The sequence below is a fragment of the Sarcophilus harrisii genome, chromosome 1 (assembly GCF_902635505.1).
Source record: "Sarcophilus harrisii chromosome 1, mSarHar1.11, whole genome shotgun sequence".
Classification (NCBI taxonomy): Eukaryota; Metazoa; Chordata; class Mammalia; order Dasyuromorphia; family Dasyuridae; genus Sarcophilus; species Sarcophilus harrisii.
In genome coordinates, this window is record NC_045426.1 from 74,594,002 (window position 1) to 74,607,819 (window position 13,818).

The window sequence follows — 13,818 nt, forward strand, 5'->3', positions numbered from 1 at the left end:
TTCAATAATCTTAGGTATTTCATCTTTTCTCCCCTTAAAATTTTAATTTCTGTTCTTATTTCATCTAATTTAGAGTTAGGGATGAAATTCTTATAATTGCCCCACACTGATGTGCAGAATGATATGCAACATGGAGTTGAAAGTATTGTTGAAAAAATCATTTCATAATTAATGTTTCCAAGTTTGTGATAATACTCTATTATTATATAGTTAAAACATTAATAGTTAAATTAACATTTACTCACTTATGTGGACAGCACCATCTTCCATGAAGTACTTCTAGTAGGCAGAATTTTAGTATTTTTGATGTATTCAAGTATTCGAACCCTCTTGTGGTTATCAAAACATGAAAGAATACCACCTGCTTTATTGTCTTCCTTCTCAGGTTCTTCACTATAACTGTTCCAGGAGAGCTAACTTGAAATCTTATAATACTACACCTATTTCTTTGATTTTTTTGGAAGCACTTTCATCATATTATTTGAAGTGCTAAGGCAATCAATGGTTCCACTAGGACCTAATTCTGCCAGCATTTTAGAGTTCACATCTAACCTGTTTGTCTCAGAGCACACAAGATCCATCACCTTTGCTGACATTTCTTTAGTATTCCTTTGTATTACCCTTCCTCTCATAGTACATGAGTTGGGCTTTATTAAGAGTTGTTAAAATTATTATCTAAGAGCCTCCTTTTAAAAAATTTTTAAATTTAATTTTTTTCTTTTTAATTTTCTTCTTTTTGTCTAGTTAAACCTCTGGTCCTTATGGTCAACTGATTCAGACATTTTAGATCTTTTTACTCTCCCTGTGACAACAATAATAGAGGTAGAGGAAAAGCCCTACTTTAAATAAAATGTAAAGGTAAGGACAATTTTGCTTCCTCCCCCCCTCTATCTCTAGTACCTTGTAATGAGTTTTGCACACATTATATAAGATGGTATCTATTGAAAAAGCACACAAGGAAAAGGACTGGAAGTTATAAAACTTGAGTGTTAAACTATGTTACTTTCGCCATGGTCTTCATCTACTTATAAACATGTTAGATTATTTTGAAAATAACTTGTAATGCATAACTGTGGTCTTTGATCTAACTTAGGACATCCATGAGATATCCCCCTTCTACTTAACACACACTCTGAGCACATGAATAGTTCTAGTCTTATTTTTAATCATAGTTCATATTCTCTAAAATATGTGTAGTTTATTTTTAATTTCCCTTTTGCTGGAGGGCCTCAGTATCCCTGCACATTCAGCTATTGTGCCCTTGGCCACCTGAACTAGCACTTAGACATGACAGATATCTTGCATTTTCTTCTACAACTACTCCTGCCTCTCATTATCAGAAGCAATCTTACATAATTCCACTCGGTTATAAACTTTGATAGTTATAAAGTCTTAAGTTTTTATTCAAGGATCATGTATTTTCTTTTTTTATTTTATTAAAGCTTTTATTTACAAAACATATGCATGGGTAATTTTTCAATATTGACCCTTGCAAAACCTTCTGTTCCAAATTTTCTCCTCCTTCCCACCCACCCCTCTCCCTAGATGGCAGGTAGTCTAGTACATGTTAAATATGTTAAAATATATGTTAAATCCAATATTTGTATACATATTTATACAGTTATCTTGCTGCACAAGAAAAATTGGATCAAGAACGAAAAAAAAAAAACTGAGAAAGAAAACAAAACGTAAGCAAACAATAGCAAGAGTGAAAATGACATGTTGTGGTCCACACTCAGTTCCCACGGTCCTCTCTCTGGGTGTAAATGGCTCTCTTCATCACTGAACAACTAGAACTGGTTTGAATCATCTCATTGTTGAAGAGAGCCACATTCATCAGAACTGATCCTTGTATAGTCTTGTTGCCATGTATAATGATCTCCTGGTTCTGCTCATTTCACTTAGCATCAGTTCATGTAAGTCTGTCTCCAGGTCTCTTGGAAATCATCCTGCTGGTCGTTTCTTACAGAACAATAATATTCCATAACGTTCATGTACCATAATTTATTCAGCCATTCTCCAATTGTTGGGCATCCATTCAGTTTCCAGCTTCTTGCCACTACAAAAAGGACTGCCACAAACATTTTTGCACATGTGGGTCCCTTTCCCTCCTTTAAGATCTTTTTGGGATATAATCCCAGTAGAAACACTTCTGGATCAAAGGGTATGCACAGTTTGACAACTTTTTGCGTATAGTTCCAAATTGCTCTCCAAAATGGTAAGATCCATTCACAACTCCACCAATAATGCATCAATGTCCCAGTTTTCCCACATCCCCTCCAACATTCATCATTCTCTTTTCCTGTCATCTTAGCCAATCTAACGGGTGTGTGGAAGTATCTTAGAGTTCTCTTAATTTGCTTTTCTCTGATCAATAGTGATTTGGAGCATCTTTTCATATGACTAGGAGTAGTTTCAATTTATTCATCTGAAAATTGTCTGTTCATATCCTTTGACCATTTATCAATTGGAGAATGGCTTGATTTCTTATAAAATTGATATATAGAATTCTCTATATATTTTAGAAATGAGACCTTTATCAGAACCTTTGAATGTAAAAATGTTTTCCCAGTTTATTGCTTCCCTTCTAATCTTGTCAAGAATCATGGATTTTAAAAGCAGCTATAAAATGTGCTATTCTGGTCACTTGAAGTTTTTAACAAAATGATATAAAAATATAATTTATTATATTATCCTGGAGGAACAGGCTATTTTTAGGTGTGTAGACACTTTAAAAGGAATATAGCTCTTTCAGACATTGGAGCACCACTATTAAAATTTTGAACTATTTTAAATGAAATGGTATTTCAGTGGTCTGAAAGAAACAAAGAAGTTTCTCCCATTGTACATTTCAACCAGAGTTTACGCTGAGTATTTTACTCACCTGAATGAATCCATCCCAATATCTGTCAGTCTGCTGAACTACTCAGTTACTTTGTCTGTTGATTACAGAGCTATGACATTAGGAATTTCCAACTTGTCCAGTTCTAACAATAAGAATGATTCCAGCTGGGTTCATTTTAAAAGGCCTTTTGGTTCTTTAATAGTCACAGTAGTCATAAGGGAAAAATATGAAAAGCAAAGAGCATGATGAGGGTAAAGTGCTTACTTAACTTAGACTTGCTAGTCAGCTGTTTTTCCATTATGATGTATTATAATGATGCAGCTGTAGGAACAAAGGCTTTTAAAGTTTGATCCAATCTTGAATCACTCACCATTTCTTTCTTGAAAAGAGATGTATATTTCTCAGAATACTTTCCAATATGTATAATTTCATGTTTTATATGAAATATATTAGAGATAACAAATGATATATTTCATTTTATTTATTATTTAGTGATTTAATTGATTGATTATTTAGTGGTGACAATGAGGGTAAGGTCAACCCTGAGTATGATGTATAAAGCTTTGGGGGCTTTGCCCTGAAGAAGACAAAAGTGGAACAACTAGTAGTGATTTATTATCTGCAGATCAAATCCCAGACTTAAACTGGTATGTAACCTTGTAAACTTTCTTATAGATATCTGGTATACTTAGAAGTGAAAAATACTTGAAAACCAACCAATAGGTTTCTTTCTTGTCTTAGAAGAATTTTGACCTATGAAAAGATTGTGTTGACTAAACTTGTATTTTTCCTTTTTCTTGATTTTATTTATAGGGTACACACACATATACATGTGCATACACATAAGCGCAGTGAATTGTTTAAATATGCTAGGTTAAGGAAAACAAATATGCATAGAATATAAATGCATACTATTAAGGTTATATTATTCTAACTTGAAAGTGTTCTGCCCAGGTTTTCTTTATGGGCAAGAAGTTTATCTTGGACTTTTTTTTTTTTTTTTTTAATATCTACTCACAGTGTCAAAGCATAACTTTTAGCATAATAATAGGCAATAAGTTCTTGTAGATCTCCTGTACTTTCTTTATAAAAACTTGTAAATTTTAATTAAATACACTGTCCTTCTAATTAGCTTGTATATTTTAATATGTAGTTCTCTGGAAAACTACAAAGTCTTAGCAATATCCTAGGGACTTTAAATGATTTAATTTTTAAATTATCATTTTAAATCACTGGAAGTGACCTGTTTTAGGAAAAAAATTAAATGGACATTTTATCAGAAACATATCCACGATAACAGCATTTTTAAAAGTTCAGATGATTTTCTTTTAAAAATTATTTATTTTTAATAGGCCAATGCCCAATGCCATGTCTTTTTTTTGTTGTTGTTGTTTTATTTTTTTTCTGGTTATACATGTACATTTTTTTTTTTTTTTTTGCTGAGGCAATTGGGGTTAAGTGAATTGCCTAGGGTCATATAACTAGGAAGTATTAAGTGTCTGAGGCTAGATTTGAACTCAGGTCCTCCTAACATTAAGCTTGGTGTGCTATCCACTAAGCCCCCGCATTTATTTTTTAATGTACATTTCTTCATGGATCATGTTAGGAGAGAAAAATCAGAACAAAAGGGAAAAACCATGAGAGGAAAAAAAAGCAGAAGAAAAAAATTTTTAAAAGTGAACATAGCATATATTAATTAACATTCAGTGTCCATAGTTCTTTCTCTGGATGTAGATGGCATTTGATATCCAAAGTTTATTAGGATTACCTTGGATCACTGAATTGCTGAGAAGAATCAAGTATTTACTTGTTGATCATTACCATCTTGCTATTAGTGTTCTCCTGGTTCTGCTTGTTTCATTCAGTGTCAGTTCATGTAAATCTTTCTAGGCCTTTCTAAAATCAGCTTGTTCATCATTGTTATTATAGAAAAATAATATCCATTATTTCCAGATACCATAACTTATTCAGCCATTCTCCAATTGATGGGCATGTACTGATTTTCAGTGCTCTGCCACCACAAAAAGAGCTGGTACAAACATTTTTGCACATGTGGGTCCTTTTCCCTTCTATATGATTTCCTTGGGATACAGATCCAGTAGTAGCAGCTAGTGCTATATATATTACTAATTTTGATAGTAGGGCTCATAGAAAGGAAACATTGTCCTTTGGTATTTCAGGAAGAAAATGGAAGAAAATTATCTTGAACCTAGGTGCCTATGAAATTTGCTATTTTGTAGGTTTAGCTTTGCAAGTAGCCTGTAAGAGGAGGGTTTTTCCATTTTATTTTTCCAAATACATGCAAAAATAATTTTCATTATTCACCTTTGAAAAACCTTGTGTTACAAATTTTTCTCCCTCTCTCTTTCTTCCTCCCTCCCCAAGACAGCAAGCAATCCAAAGTAGATTAAACATGTCCATTTCTTCTAAACATATTTCTATATTCATCATGCTGCACAAGAAAAATCAGATCAAAGGGGAAAAACATGAAAATGAAAAACCAAGCAAACAAAAAAAGATGAAAATACTATGCTTTGATCCATATTCAGTTTCCTTAGTTCTCTCTCTAGAAGTGGATGACACTTTCCATCACAAGTCTATTGGAATTTTCTTGAATCATACTATTGTTGAAAAGAGCCAAGTCCATTGCAGTTGATTATCACATAATCTTGGTACTGTGTACAATGTTCTCTTGGTGTTCTGCTGACTTCACTTAGCATCAGTTCATTTAAATCTTTCCAGATTTTTCTGAAATCAGCCTGCTTGTCATTTCTTATAGAACAATAATATTCCATTATATTCTACACACCATAACATTTTGAGCCATTCCCCACCTGATGGGCATCCACCCAATTTCTAGTTCCTTATCAAATAAAAAGGACTGCCACAAACATCTTTGCACATATGTGTCTTTTTCAAGAAGAGGAGTTTTTTAAGGTACTGTGCCTTCAGATGGCATCACCAAGTGAATAGGGACCTGCCTTAGTGCAGGTCCCTTCTTTTATCTATTCACTTCTCTCTTATTTCCTTTAGTCCTACTCAAGGTTCTAGTTATTATGGATCTGGACTATTGCAATAACTTTCTCACAGATTTTTCTCCTTCTATCCTTTCTCTTACTCCAACTCATCCTCCACATTGTTGCCTAACTAATCCAAAGTGACTTTCAGAGGATCTATTCAGAATGTTTGCTTCCATTCAGAAGATACTCTAGAAATAATTTGGTGCAACTGTTTTATTTTAAAAATCCTTCATTATAAACTTAGCAAACAAATCTTTCCCTACACAAGTAATAGAAAAAGAGACTACTAGGATATGAAACTGTGAATTTGTGTGTTTTTTAAAAGTGCATGTAATGTTTAATTTGATAATAGTACCAGTCCTGCCTTGCTTATCTGAGTTCCCTGCTTAGCTTTCTTTGCTCTCTCATACATTTTTCAGTATTTCATTAACATTTTTTGCACTCTTACTCTACTTCTCTCTCCAATTAAAGTACTCTACTTTGTAACAAGTAGAGTCACATAAAACACATTAATATTTTGACCTTATCTGGAAAATGTCACTACCCTGCGGCACAGAGAGGTGACTCACGTATTTTGTCTTAGATCTTGTGGCCTTCTATACTTAATATAAAATTCTGTTTATGATACTCTTTTGCTTTTTAAAAAAAAAAAGCTTTCCATTGGCTCTTATTCAGCACATAAAGTGACTCTGTTTGAAATCAAATTAATTTTTCTCTCTAAATCTTATTCCTATTTTCCCTCTTTCTATTAATGTCATCACTATTCCTTTAATCAATCAATTCACAAACTTGGGAGTTCCTTGATTTTTCAGTTTTCTCACTTCCCTATCAAATGAGTGGCTAGATTTCATCGTTTGTACCTCTACAACATCTTTCCTGTTTCACTCTTTTCACTCCAATCCTGACCACCCTAATTTAGCCTCTCATCACTTCTTTCTTAGATTATTTCATTACCACCCTAATTCATCTCCATAAATTTAATCTCTCCCCTTTTCGGTCCATTCTTCATCGGGTTGCCAAATTAGTATTCCTGACATATAGGTCAGACCATTTTTGACTCTGACCACTAAACACATTACTAAGTTTTGGTTCTGGGTGTCTATGTCCTGTTTGAAAGAAACAGAATAAGTGGAGGTAGCATTGAATATTAAGGTATAACAATATTTTTTTAAAAATCCAGAAATCATAGAGGAGAAGCTATATAGATAATATTGAAATGAAGGTTAATAAAGGGAGAAACACGTTATTTTGTCATGAACATGCTATAGACCACCTAGACAAAAGGTAGAAGTAGATGAGGAGTAGATAAAGAGCTTGCTTGCTACAAAAGCATGATATGATGTGGTACTGGAATTATCCGTATATTTACTGGAGCTTTCTCCCTTCCTAGAACAACTAATGATTTCTTGACTTGTTATGGTATCTTTCAGGAAATGGAGAAATCTATAAGGAAAAATTATATTCTAGAATTCAATAACAGAGGAGAATTGGTTGTTGGGAAGAAAATAATGAGAATACAAGAGTCTATGATAAAGAGACAAAATTCAGGCATAGTCTAACTTGAATCCCAGATTTTGAAAAAGCAGATTTTGAAGGGTTTAGAGTAAAGAGAAGATTCTGTGCACTAAAATTATAGAGGAAGTCTGCCAAGAAAATGGAAGATTTTTAATGAATGAATAAATGAAAGAGGAGGACACAAAAACAATTCCTATGAATAGGGAAAATGGGATTTGTCAGATGAAACCATTAATTCATTAACCTATTTGCATAATACCTGGCACATAGAGGTACTTAATAAATATGTATATTGACTGTTAGATTTTTTTTTAATAGCCTTTTATTTACAGGATATATACATGGGTAACTTTACAGCATTAACAATTGCCAAACCTCTTGTTCCAATTTTTCACCTCTTACCCCCCCCCCGCCCCACCCTCTCCCCTAGATGGCAGGATGACCAGTAGATGTTAAATATATTAAAATATAAATTAGATACACAATAATTGACTGTTAGATTTTTAAAAATTCACAGAAGATGAAAGCAAAGTCAATAACAGAAAATAAATACAAAAATGTGTCACAGTTCTATAAAAACAGAGTCAGGAAGACTAAGACTCAGAATGGCCTAAAGATGACAAGGGAAGCTAAGAACAGCCAAAAAGCTTTGGGGTTTTTAGTTATATTGTGAGAAAAAAGAGGATCAAATAAGGAACATAGGAAAAAGGACTTTTGCTTGGGTAGGGGACTAGATTAACTCTTATTTTGTTTCTGTTTTCTTTGCCAAATATAGTAACTTTTGAGCTGGAAATGACAGGTCAAAAATTACTAACAGGAAGTTATAAGAGGGAATCTGTGCAAGAGCCAATCTACCTTCTTGGGAACTATTCCTGCCTTTGTTGCAAGAAACAGACTTCAAAGGATTCAAATCCTTGAATTCAGATGACATACCTTCATGGGTACCAAAAGAATTGGCATATTTGATTATGAGTCCCTGTCCATAATAGCTGAAAGATTGTGAAATGGGAGAGGAACTAAAAGACTGAAAAGGGCTTATTTTTCTGATTTTTTGAAAAAAAAAGAGGAAACCTTGGTCTTTACAAATTATAGGTCAGTAAATTTGTTTTTAATTACTGAGAAAATTATTTATTGGATTATTGGACATATAATTATTGAATATTTAGAAAGCCACTATAGCTTCATCAAGAGGAGACCATAGCAGAAATTGGTTTAGACCAACAACTTATACCATAAATTTGAACTATACTTGAATATTAAAGGTCATACAAAAAAAAAGAAGCTCTTCAAGTGACTTTTGAAGTTATGGACATCTGGTAAATTTTTTAAAAGTAGATTTTGATATGGTTTGCTTTTTCATCACCAAAATTTTTCCTGAATTCCTCTCCCTTCTCCTTTACAGACAACCACCCCTTTTAATAAGGAATATTTTTTTAAAAGAAGGAGATAAAAATCAGTAAAACTGATTAATAAATCAAAAGGAACTGATGTTGTGCAATGTTCCACATTCATGGACTCCCTTCTCCCCAACCTATGCAAAGACTTAGGGAAGATGTCTTCTCATGTACCTTCTTTGGGGCCAAACTTTGGTATTGTTTCAAAACATTTACTTCTATTGTTTTGTGGTGGTTATTCATTCTTTTTTACATTTATATGGTTAGTGTATTGTTATATAGTATTGTATATATAGTCACTTGCTGTATGACCTTATGCAGTATGGTCTACAAGGTCACAAAGAGTCTGACACAACTGAATGGAATGAACAACAAATCATTATTGTTTGGAAGTAATTTATAATTAAAAACTAAATAGAGGTGGTCACAAAAGAGAAATGACAATATGAAATTTAAAAAGCTTTTGCACAAACAATAAAACAAAATATTAAGGGAAGTAGTTTAATAGAAAAATATATCAAACAAATTTGATATATATCTAATACATATGGATATGTGTGTGTGTATATGTGCAACCTAATAGAAATATATAATATCAAAAGAGTGCATTCCCCAACAAATAGACAAAGAATATGAAGAAACAGTTCTCAAGTAAATTGGAGATTATTATTAGTAATCATATGAAAGGTTTTCTAAATCATTATAATAAAAGAATGCTGAGGTTTCATTTCATACCTGGAAACAGGTAAAGATAATAAAAGATAGGAATGATCAATGATAGAGCGATTGTGGAAAGAGACACATTATTGCGTTAGTGGTGAAGCTGCAATTGGATCTATTCATAAAGGCAATTTAAATTATGCTAAGAAAGTGACTAAAATGTTCATATCCATTGACCTAATGTTATCATTGTTCATTCCATTGAAATATACCCCAAGTAGGTCACTGGTAGAAAGAGAAGTTTCATATATACCAAGCATTTTTTTGTAAGGGAGGGTAATAGAAGAACAGAAAGCAAAGATTTTCTTCAACTGGGGAATGCTAAATAAGTTGTACATGAGTGCAATGGAATACTACATTTCTTACTACAAATGACAACAAAGAAAGACTACAAATAATAAAAGACTCATATGAATTAATGAAAAGTAAGCAGAACCAGGAAAATAATATATATACTGGCAAAGCAATGAAAATGTAAAATTCAAACACAGAATAATCAAATCTGAATCCTATGAAATTATATGAACTAAGAATTAGAAGTTTGATCTGATTCCTTTCCCATCAGATGCCAGTTCCACAATGAAAATACATAGCAAATGAAATATTAGTTCATTTATCCAAAAATATAACAACTCAGAGAAAGTATGCTGGTGAGAATATATACAAGCCAATAGAATAAATGAGATCTCCCCCTGGGAATAAGATAACTAAGCTTAACAACAAACTCAACTCATGAAGGGGTAAGTAAATCTAATCATTCACAGGTGAAAATAACAGAAATAATTGGCCTTATGCTTATACATGGTGATGCTTAGGTCATAGGAAATAAAATGAACTTGAGATGATAATGTCAATCAGTCAATAAGCATTTATCAAGTGCCTATTATGTGTCAGGCACTGTACTAATTACATAGCCTAATGAAATAACATGCATTGCTAAAAAATGGTGTTGGATGAGATTGAGAAAATGAAACAAGATGTGAATATTCCTTGTTTAGGAGAAAAAATTGATAGAGCAATAGAACAATCCTGTATTTGATTTATTGGAAAGAAGACCCAAAAGGGGAGAGTCTCTAGACAGTAGGGGAACATATCCATCATGGAAGTGTTTTCCCAGGATATCCAGAGCTATGAAAAGGAAAATTATAGCTCACATGATATATTTTCCAAGAACAAAGAAAAAAACTTATATTGGGAAACCCATATGGGAAAATAAGTTAGTAGTAGAGATTAAGGTCCAAATAGGAGTGATTGAAGACCTCTACTTGCTAAAATTCTCAGCCTAAAATCACAACAGAACAGTTAACTTGGTTAATTATAGGGGTATTATAGCTCTAGTAAATCATGGTTTCAGCATATCACTTGAAGAAAAATCTTAAAATATCCTTTTAGATAAGCCAGAGACAAGATCTGAAATAAAATACAGTTATAGCCAGGATCTTGGGATTCTGTCCTATGCATTGAGAAATAGAGCTTGAAAAGCCATATAACAATAGTATGTTATTATTATCATAATAATATGAGTCTGAGAAATTCAGAACATTAACAAGTTCTTGATTGTCTCCTCATTTGGACATAAATCCTTAAGACATTCCCAAGGAAGCACGCATAGGACATGATAACTTGTCTTCTCCAGATGAGTGGAATGAAGGAAGAATACAAAGACCCACCAAGGAATGCAGTTTCATTGCAGTGAAGCTCTTAACTAGTCCTTATTTCTAAGATGATGGAAAGTTTGTTGTCCATAAAGTTAGAAAGAGCATGATAAAACTTTGGAAGAGAAGAACTGAAGCAGACAGGGATGAAAGTATGGGAAGACAAAGGAATGGGGAGAGGATGCCTCAGTAAAGGATAAAAAAAAAAAATCAAGAGAATAGGATCAGGGATTTCATCCACCACAAGATGTAAAAAGAACCAGTTGATTTTGTTCCCTTCTGTCTAGAGTCCTGGGACATTGTTTCTGTGTGAGTTTTGTGATTAGGAACTCATCTATTTCATGCATCTATCTGTCCAGGAGTTCTGTAATATATGTCTATGGCTATTTTATTCTTTCCTTTTATCATTAATCAAATAATTTTCATTATTTTACTCATATACTTCTGAACAAAGTTGGAAGAAAATCACAAAACATGCCAACTGAATCTAATAGAAATTTATGTAATCTCAATTGATGCTCATTCCAGCAAAGCATTTTTTTATATCTCCCTAATCAATTCACTAACCTACTCAGCACAGTGGCTTTTTAAAAATCTTCACTCCTCAAACTTTCCACTCTAAAAGAATGAGATCCTTTTCTGGTAGGTTACTTAAAAAAAAAAAAAAAAAAAAAAAAAGGCCAGTCTCATAGTGCTTTCTCTTCTCCCCTCTCCTTTATATCATTCAGATCCCTAACACTAGTTCCCCCTTCACCTCTGTCTCACATGGAAAAGTGGCTCTTCTCATCAAGGGAAACATCTTTATTTAAACAAATGATTCCATTCTCTCTCCAACGTCTCCAGCAGATTTCCCTCTCTATCAATCCTTGTCTTTATTCTCTATTGTCTACTTCCTTATTGCCTACTAATATGCCCATATCTCTCCCATCCTCAAAAAGCCTTCACTTGATTTATCCTTTCCCACAAGCTGCTTATCCAAATCTCTCCTTCATTTTATGGTTAAATTTCTTATACCACAATATACAACAGACTAACCTGCCCCTCATCATATTTTTGAATCATAGAAAGATGACAGATAAATAGCTAACATGTTGGAAATTAGAACTGATTCATAATACAAGTGATCTAGATCTAGCTTGGAAAAAGCCCTAAAGTCTGAGAGTCCTTAAAAGATAAGTAAATTGAAATTCAGGATGGTTAAGGAAAGTGCATACCAGGTCACCCTGGAAGGGCTGCAATGGTGCTCTAAATTGAGCAATAAGAACTTTGAAAGAATAAACTTAAAGTACTCCATTTAGGTAAAACAACTATACAAATACAGGATGGGAGAGGTTTCTTAGAATGCTATCAAATTCCTGGATTGATTTCTGGATGACCCTTAATGTCTTTTTTAGGTAGAATTCTCCAGTTTGAATTCTCTTTGCATACTTAAACCTTTTTTTTTTTTTTTATACCATCACTGGTACTATGTTAAATAGGTTTGGTGATAGTCAAAAGACATTTATTAAGTTCCTACTATATGCCAATCACAGGACCTTGCAAGTGCAGGAGATACAAAGACAAAAATAAAATAGTTTCTATTTTCAGACAGGAAAACATGCATATAGCAGCCAGTACTCTTGTGATAAAAATTTCAGTACTCAAAATATAGTCATTAAAAGACAGTCTTTTTAAGAATTTGTAGATAAAGTCTTTTAACTTGATAGGATCTACCAGATTTTGTGTTCTGTTGGCAAAGACATTGAGAACCCAGGTTACAGTTATCCAATAAAACACTGAAGTGTAGGATATTAGTAGAGGTTATATTTCAGGCAAAGTTTATATTTTACTGAATGTCTTTTCAGTGTATGTTAAGATGATACTGTTATGTTTACTATTTTTCTCATTCCTGTTATGAATTATGTAATCTAATCTCATAACAGTTATATCCTGCCCAAAGTAGAATGGATATATTTAAACAATTAGAAAATCTTTAGGTGGGGGAAACAATAATCTTCACCTGGGGGTAAAAGAAAGAGAACCAAAGTTGAGATGAGAACAATTCTAATGTAAATTTGGTTTGCTACAGGGTGCCAATAATCCAAGGGACTGAGGCAAGCAAGTAAACCATTTGCCAGTCAGAAAATACAGGGCCAAAAGAGTCTACTGAAGATCAGTAAACCAAAATGGAGTTTCAGGGATTTGATACTAATTCTCTAAAGTTTGGATCTTCCTTATGATGTGGTTTGTATGCCTCATTCACAACTAGTATTTATGTATCCATGAGGTCACAGATGGGACCCACCATATTTCCATATTTTTATTCCACCCTCATGCTGAGATGGGTTATGAGACCTATATAATACTAACTTTCAATTCATAAAAATTTCTTGGTTATAACTAATATTTAGCTTAATGTGAGCATCTATTTGAATTGGGCCTATAATTTTATTTTTCTACATATTATTTTTCATATTTGGAGAATAAAAACTTAGGTACCTCAAAATTATTTAGATAAACCATCTTTTCAATTCAATGAACATCTGAGTAATACTTATTATACACATTCAAGGTAATAATCTATTATGTATAAGAAATGCTATTTTAATTCTTTTAAAACTATAGGAAATAATTGCTCTTCAGAAATTCTTAAATAGTGTTCTAGTGAATTTGTAATGCCTGAATACCTT

General features: G+C 32.9%; 2 protein-coding genes across 6 annotated transcripts in view; one reads left to right on the forward strand and one right to left on the reverse strand.

Moving 5' to 3' along the window:
• C1H7orf57 (chromosome 1 C7orf57 homolog) overlaps nucleotides 1–3,071 on the reverse strand; it is a 44,689-nt gene extending 41,618 nt beyond the window's left edge. The window contains exon 1 of the mRNA XM_031957246.1: nucleotides 2,885–3,071. The gene's annotated coding sequence lies outside the window, so the exon portion shown is untranslated. The remainder of the gene's footprint in view (nucleotides 1–2,884) is intronic.
• Nucleotides 749–13,818, forward strand: part of SUN3 (Sad1 and UNC84 domain containing 3) — a 53,180-nt gene continuing 40,110 nt past the window's right edge. For 3 of the 5 annotated variants that reach the window (XM_031957235.1, XM_003762545.3, XM_031957242.1), the window contains exon 1: nucleotides 3,199–3,492. The gene's annotated coding sequence lies outside the window, so the exon portion shown is untranslated. Of the gene's footprint in view, nucleotides 859–3,198; nucleotides 3,493–13,818 lie in introns of those variants that run through there. The other 2 variants (XM_031957240.1, XM_031957232.1) reach the window with 1 other exon arrangement.